At 32.0% G+C, this 7,500-nt stretch overlaps 1 protein-coding gene across 2 annotated transcripts in view; it reads right to left on the minus strand.

The window, feature by feature from the left end:
• LOC137615219 (uncharacterized) overlaps positions 1-3,172 on the minus strand; it is a 237,198-nt gene extending 234,026 nt beyond the window's left edge. For both annotated transcript variants that reach the window (XM_068344895.1, XM_068344894.1), the window contains exon 1: positions 3,124-3,172. The gene's annotated coding sequence lies outside the window, so the exon portion shown is untranslated. The remainder of the gene's footprint in view (positions 1-3,123) is intronic.
• Between the last annotated feature and the right edge of the window lie 4,328 nt (positions 3,173-7,500).

The following is a 7,500-nucleotide window of genomic DNA, read 5'->3' on the forward strand; positions in this document are numbered from 1 at the left end:
ATACATGCATACATACATACGTACATACATACATACACGACAACAGCAGCAACAACAACAACAATAACAACAAAAACAACAAATGCATCCGCTTCTAGTCCATTGTAAGATAAAGGCTTCAGACATGTCCTTTTTCATGTCTGGGGTTGGCCAGTTTTCATCACCATGCTAGCCAACTGTGGATTAGTTTTGGTGGAAGACTTTGTCTGATAGCTATCAGCAAACCAATCTTGTATTTGTGGCCGTGACTAGTACAGCTTTGTTGATCATGATATCCTAACTCACAAAGGGATGACACTCATGCATATGAACATTTATATATTTCTTTTCGATACAAATTCATCTCATTTAAAACTTATTTTTGTGGAATCAAATCGAAAGGGTTTGAAGATAACCTCACGTAAATTGAGAGACACTTGTTGAATACGCCTCATATTATGTTCTCTGTGTTGGAAACACGATTTGCTTTTCATAGTTAGTTCATTTCCTTTCAGATATGGCTGTCAAGTTCTAGTTATTATTGTACATTTTACTTCCTGAGTTTTTTTACAATATTCTTTTCTGTGCATTCGTTCGAACATTATCTTCAGAAGTGTATTTTTCAGTTAGATTTATTTGTTAAATTAACTGATTTTGTACAGATAGACTGTTATTTTTAGTATTTAAGCTACTAAGCGGAAACTGAATATCAGTGTACAAAATAAATTTGCATCGATTTAAGAGCCCCTCTGGTCTATGAACTCACCGACACATATGCCTATTTATATCCATTATATATAATTTAATCGCACGGAAAGGAAAAATGAAAATAATCACTATGCCTCCTATAGCAACTAACTCTGCTTTGGCACAAGTATTTATGAATAATTAATTTCTTAGTTTCTCGACTCATTTATCAGATGCCTTGTCCATCGTTTTACTAAAACAGACTTTAGTTTGAAATGTGAAATTTATACTCCTAGTTCTGTTAAAATTTACATCAAGAAGATTCTTTTCTTGCCTATCACACTCAAGAAAAGATTCAAATTTTGATTTAGGATTCCTTTTTGGTTTACTCAAACTAATTGATTGTTATTTCCTTATATGCCATTTAAGGCCTCTTCCATAACCCTATATAGTTATAAAACTTTAAAAGTTTTCGTGATCTTCAGAAGAGTATGATTCTTAATTATGTACTCAGCCTATGGTAGTATCCTTTCTCTATATATTTTGAGGGTGCAGATTGATTTTATTTCAGTATTTGCGATAGTTAACCTTTAACTATGGCAGTGTTAGTTATTTTCTGAATTAGATGTAATTGTTATTTGATTTCTACACACAAGGTTTAAGCACAAATGAATGATTACATATGTATACGAATGATTAGACATCAAATAGTGTAAATACTAAGTATGCATATGTTAGCCACTGACCTTACGTACACAAACCTACTAAATACGATATGACGACTAATATATTAGAATGTTAATTCCCGCTTTACAAAGAATCTTAAAATTTTCTATCGAGAAAAGGGAATAGTGAAACTGATGAATTAAATCTAAATAATGTTGTGATATTTGTCATGGAACATTAATCGAGGGAGTTACTTATGAATTTACAAATTTATATATGATGCACGGGTATATTAACACATATATCTGGACATGATTTTAATATATCATACTGAGCCGTAAGAGAACATGAAGGCTTTCTCTAGTGTGCACACACATATATATATACACATATATGTATGTATGTGTATATATAAATATATATATATGTGTGTATATATATATATGTATATATATATATATATATATATATATATATATATATATATATATATACACGCACACACACGTACACAAGAATACAAAATCCACACGAATTTTTATGTCAAGTGACACTCAACAGGTGTTAAATGTCAAGTCACGTAAAAAGTAATACTTATATATATATATATATATATATATATATATATATATATATATATATATATATATATATATATATATGTATATATATATATATATGTATATGATATTTGGTCATGTTACGCTACATTTGTAATGAATAGACATCGTCTTTATGGCATCCAACAGTCGAAGACAGTTTTTCTTCGGACAGACTTTTCTGCAGATAGTTTTTAGGACAACAGGAAAAATATATTTACTTTCATCCATTCATTATTTGTTGTCGACACGTGTTTCGGATCACTTCACGGCCCTTTTTCAGGACTACATTGAGTTTTGGAACTTCACTTCAATATAAAGGTTATGGTGGTGAAAATTAGATACAAAATTTTGACCACCATAACCTTCTTATTAATGTATTGTTCCAAAACTCAATGTAGTCCTAAAGAAGGGTCGCGAAGTGATCCGAAACACGTGTCGACAACAAAAAAATAAATGGAGAAAGGTAAATGTATTTCTGCTGTTATTCTGAAAACTATGTACTCTGCAGAAGAATCTTTCCGAAGAAAAACTATCTTCGATGTTTGAACGCCACAAAGACAATATATATGTATATATGTATATATATATATATATATATATATATATATATATATATATATTAATATATATATATATATATATATATATATATATATATATATATATATATACTTTGCATAGACATTATGTATGTGTTTATGTATGCATGTATGTATGTATTTAGGATTACTTGATCCACTCGAATTTATATGTCCAGTGACACTCAACAGTTACTAAATGTGAATTCACGTGAAAGTGATTTTTATGTTTTTTTTTTTTTTTTTTTTTTGAGTTGAACTGTAATACAGGATTTTGTGAAAATGATATTCTCTATCTCCTACAAAAATAATAACATATCAGTACATACATTTAAGTTCTGTAATAGAAACAAATTTATATCCCCAGTTTATGCGCGTGAAAAGTTTTCTTGTCACTGTGATGAAATGTTAGAGCTGTTACGAAAAAAAATTGAGTTTGATAACGGATAGTATTCGTTTATGACTGACAATAGTAATTTGGTCGTCACAGTGTGAATTTAATCAACCAATAAATAGACATATAACCAACAGCAAAACAACAACACCCTCACGTCCTACCAAACCTCCCCGACACAGACACACACAAACAGAAGACAAACACTGTCACGCACCTGTCTATTCACTGGCGGTACGCTGTCGACGTCTTCAACTGGATGTCCGTTTCTCGTTTATATAGCCACAGATTCCTTGAAGCCCCGCCTCCCATGACGCCCCAACACTCCAGTTGGTCCCGCCCACGTACCATTGCTTCTTCGTACGCCCCCTCATTGCATGCCTTTGACGTCTCGCTTCTTGCTTTATTTGGGCTTTCTTGGAGTCAGGGAATTACAATCACTTGGGGTTCGAGAATTGCTTTTTTGTTATTGTATTTTCCAAGGAATGTTGATGGAGCAAAAGGATGCTCTATTAATCTCAGTGCGGACTGTTGCTATTCTGTTGCATATTGCATTTATTTGTAGATATGATTAAATTCTTTTAAGAGGTACGGATACATTATGTGATTAAAGTCAAGGAAAGATTTTTTTCATATTATAGTAAGTTTAGAAAAAATAAATGGATTTTTAGTAAAGGATTTTAAGAAACGTTGTCACCGCTTCTGTCTATCTCTATTTATATATTTATTCATATATATATATATATATATATATATATATATATATACATACTGTATATGTATATATATATATATATATATGTATATATTTACATATATATATGTATATATATATATATATATAAATATATACATACATACATACATACACACATACATATATTTGTAAATATATAAATATACTGTATATATATATATTATAATAATACTATTAATATATATATAGATATATATACTGTATATGTATATATATACACAAAAACATATATATGTATATATTTACATATTTATATACATATATATATATACATACATACATACATACATACATACATATATTTGTAAATATATATATATATATATATATATATATATATATATATATATATATATATATATATATATATATATATGTATATATTATAATAATACTAATAATAATAATAATAATAATAATAATAATAATAATAATAATAATAATAATTAATAATAATAAAGTGTGAATATCCTTCACTAATATTTTTGCTGCATTTTTATCTTTCAGGCCAGGAAGGGGTCTGGTTTTTCTAAGCTAACGTAAGTAGTAGTATTTGCTCATTCCACTCATCTGTTGCTGCGATCGGTGTGTGTTTGCTTCTAATATAACTAATGTCACTAATATCTTGTTTTATGCTCTCGGTTACCATCTATGAGTATCTGTTGATTGACCTGATTTTTCGTCAAAGTACAGTTGGCTTCATTAATTCCGGTACATTTCAGGGGAAAGTAAGGAGACGTCTGACAGCTGTACATTGTATCAGGTAACGCCGATTAACAAAAGAGTAAAATTTGGTAACGCTGCCTGTAAAAACAGTTGTTGCTTTTAAAACGCTTGATCAAAATTATCGTTATTAATTTGACGAAGTGCTGTACACAAAGATAATTTTAGTTGATTAATAGGACTTTGTAATATTAATAAGAATGCTTTTAATCGTGTATTTACAAGCTCAACGACTCAGTTTCACAGGCAGTGTTGCCAACAGTTTTTCTTTTGGTAAACACAGTGTTACCTGTTACAATCTACGACTGTCAGACGCCTCCGTAGGTTCCCGTGAAGTACACCGGAATTAATGAAGCCAACTGTACCAATGCAATATGTATAACACAGGTATTGAATTAAGAGGGTTATGCCCTTGGAGAATCACGTTATATACGTTAAAACATATATGGTGTTTACATTTGCATTGCTAATTCTTCAGTGATGTCGCAAGGGGGTGGGTGGGTGCTGGGGTGGAGTTCATATGTTCCCCCGGGCGCAGCATTGAGAAGGGCGCCAAATTGAAGATAGTGAGACATCTGTTATGGAGGTAATTGGGCTCTTAATCCAGTAACGGAGAATCTTTTAGTTTTTATGGGTTTTCATCACATATTTTATTTTTAATGAAGATTGACCTCTTTCAATCTTTATTATATATGTATTATTGTAGGTAATATGTATTAATTACTATTGGCTTAATATTATTACTAGCCTAGTATTTTTAAAACACTATGATAGTGTACCCTATAATTTTTAATGCGATAATCCAATAAAAATCAAGCTTATCATACAATAAAAAAAAGATAGCTAGTCCACCATAATCTTACTTTTAAACAAAATTTAACAAGTTTTTTCACTTAAGTATAAGTATAAAACTATTTCTTCATCATCATCCCACGGAATAGGTGTATAGCTGGATGAGTTACCCTATTTCCATAGATAAAGGAATTATGAATATTGTATAAGTTTTTGAAAAGTTTAAGGGTTGCGGTGACCTATTGGAAACGTCCTTGCTTGGCGATATGCAGGACTGGGGTTCAAGTCCCGCTCAAGCTCGATAGTTTCTTGTAATATCTGCAAACTCGCCATCATTGTGAGCTAGGTATGGTGGGTATGGGAAGCCTGGAGAGTGGTCTTCGTCGCTGATCATATGTAAATATGCTCAGTCTCTAGGGCATTGTCCTGCTAGCTAGAGCATTGTCCCTGTCCGTTACCTCTGCCACTTATGGGTGGCCTTTAAATCTTTAAAGCGGCATTGTTTTGCTTTTTTGTGCCTACTTTTTCAAGCTTTTCCTTCAATAGATACTGATAGCCCACTGTTCTTCATTAGAGCTGGAGAGAGATTTTAGCATTTGGAGAAAGTCAGAAAAAATAATTGCAGATGAAAATAGTTAGAGACATCCTGATTTATTCACAAGATGGAAGTAAATGGAGAAGTACCTTGTTTAATTGACAAACAACTTCAAGAGCAGATTGCCAATGAGAAAGAAAAGTGGCGACAAATCCTCAAAAAAAAAAAAAAAAAAAAAACTGCAAAGTTTAGCACTGGGAGGTTATGAAGAGAAGATAATTTGGATTGAAGCAGATGAAAATATTATTGGATATTTCAGAGCTCTTTTAAAACTAATTGCAGAGGTCGATCCTGTTATAAAAACCCCATCTGGGCTATGTCTATCAAAATCCTAGGTCCCCTTCATATACTATAGTCTTCTGAAGTTTAATGTGAAATTATCCAAATCATTACATCTACTGTTAGAAATACTTCACTGGATTTTATACAAAGAGGTAAGTCTTTTTTCACATCGTTATCCCTACAGTAAAGGATCGGTTGCCAGATACGCTCTCTCCAGTGTTTTCTATCAAAGGTAACCTCTTTTCTTCATATCATCCTTCACCTAATCTCGTCATTCAATTTTTTTACCTCCCTCTCGATCTTCTCCTTCTAACAGGTTCCTCTTAAGCCCTGCTCACTCCCTCACCGCTATCCAATCTCAACACAAGCCCACACCATCTCAGTCGTGACACTCTCATCACCTCTGTAATCTTTACTACGCTGCCAGTCTTATTTCATCAGCCGAAGAGCTAAATATTTCGTTATAATGCTCGATTCAACTCCAAATACTGCACACGTGGAACAAGTGTAAAAGATCATAAAAAAATGTATAGATAAACTATTAAGAAAGAATAGTTTGTGTGAAAGAAAATTTCATGATTAGTTCACCAAACTTTCAACTGGGCTTCACAAGGAACTAGAAGAGTTGGAAGACCTAGGTCTACATGGCTGAGGATTATGAAGCGTGAAGTAGATGATGATGAATGGAGAAGTATTGATTTAAAAGCTCAAGATGGAGACGACTGGCGAAATCTAACTGAGGCCTTTTGCGTAAATAGTTGTAGTAGATGATGAGGATGATGATGAAAGAAAGTTTATATGGTTATATTCAAGTACACCAAAAGGATGCATCAAGTACTTTTAAGTATAATTATGCTGCAAATGGAGAAATGCCTTGTGCCTTTTGAAGATTAGTTCTCGGTGCTATGATAATGCTGCTGTCACGTCTGTCAGGTTTTCCTAGCTATTTTCCAAACTTTGACCAGAGTCTGGATTCAGAAAGAAAAAGTCCTGAGTACAGCAGATGTAAAACAAGGAACAGTACAGATTCTTGCAGAAACTTCGTTAATGGAGCTCTTCATTGGAACGAAATGCTTTCAAAGTAGAAATCTTGAACCGGGAACAGTAGCGTAGAATATATCACAACGAGCACCTTATTCTTCTTAACGGCTATTCAACATTAGCCCCCCCCCCAAAAAAAAAAAAAAAAAAAAAAGAATCAACGGAATATGTTAGATTTTCTTGAAATTCTGATAATGTATTCATTAAATAAACTAGACAAAATTATCAGAAATATTGAAAAATACTAAAGGTATTATTTTTATTTTCCTAGGAATGTATTCATATTGTGTCTGAAGAGAAAGAAAGAGAAGAAAGTCATGTAGAGAAGATACGGAGATTATATTTAATCTTTTTCCATTATCATCATTTCTTATCGTGTCGCAACCCCTGACAGATTGAAAATC

The sequence above is a fragment of the Palaemon carinicauda genome, chromosome 21 (genome assembly GCF_036898095.1).
Source record: "Palaemon carinicauda isolate YSFRI2023 chromosome 21, ASM3689809v2, whole genome shotgun sequence".
Lineage (NCBI taxonomy): Eukaryota > Metazoa > Arthropoda > Malacostraca > Decapoda > Palaemonidae > Palaemon > Palaemon carinicauda.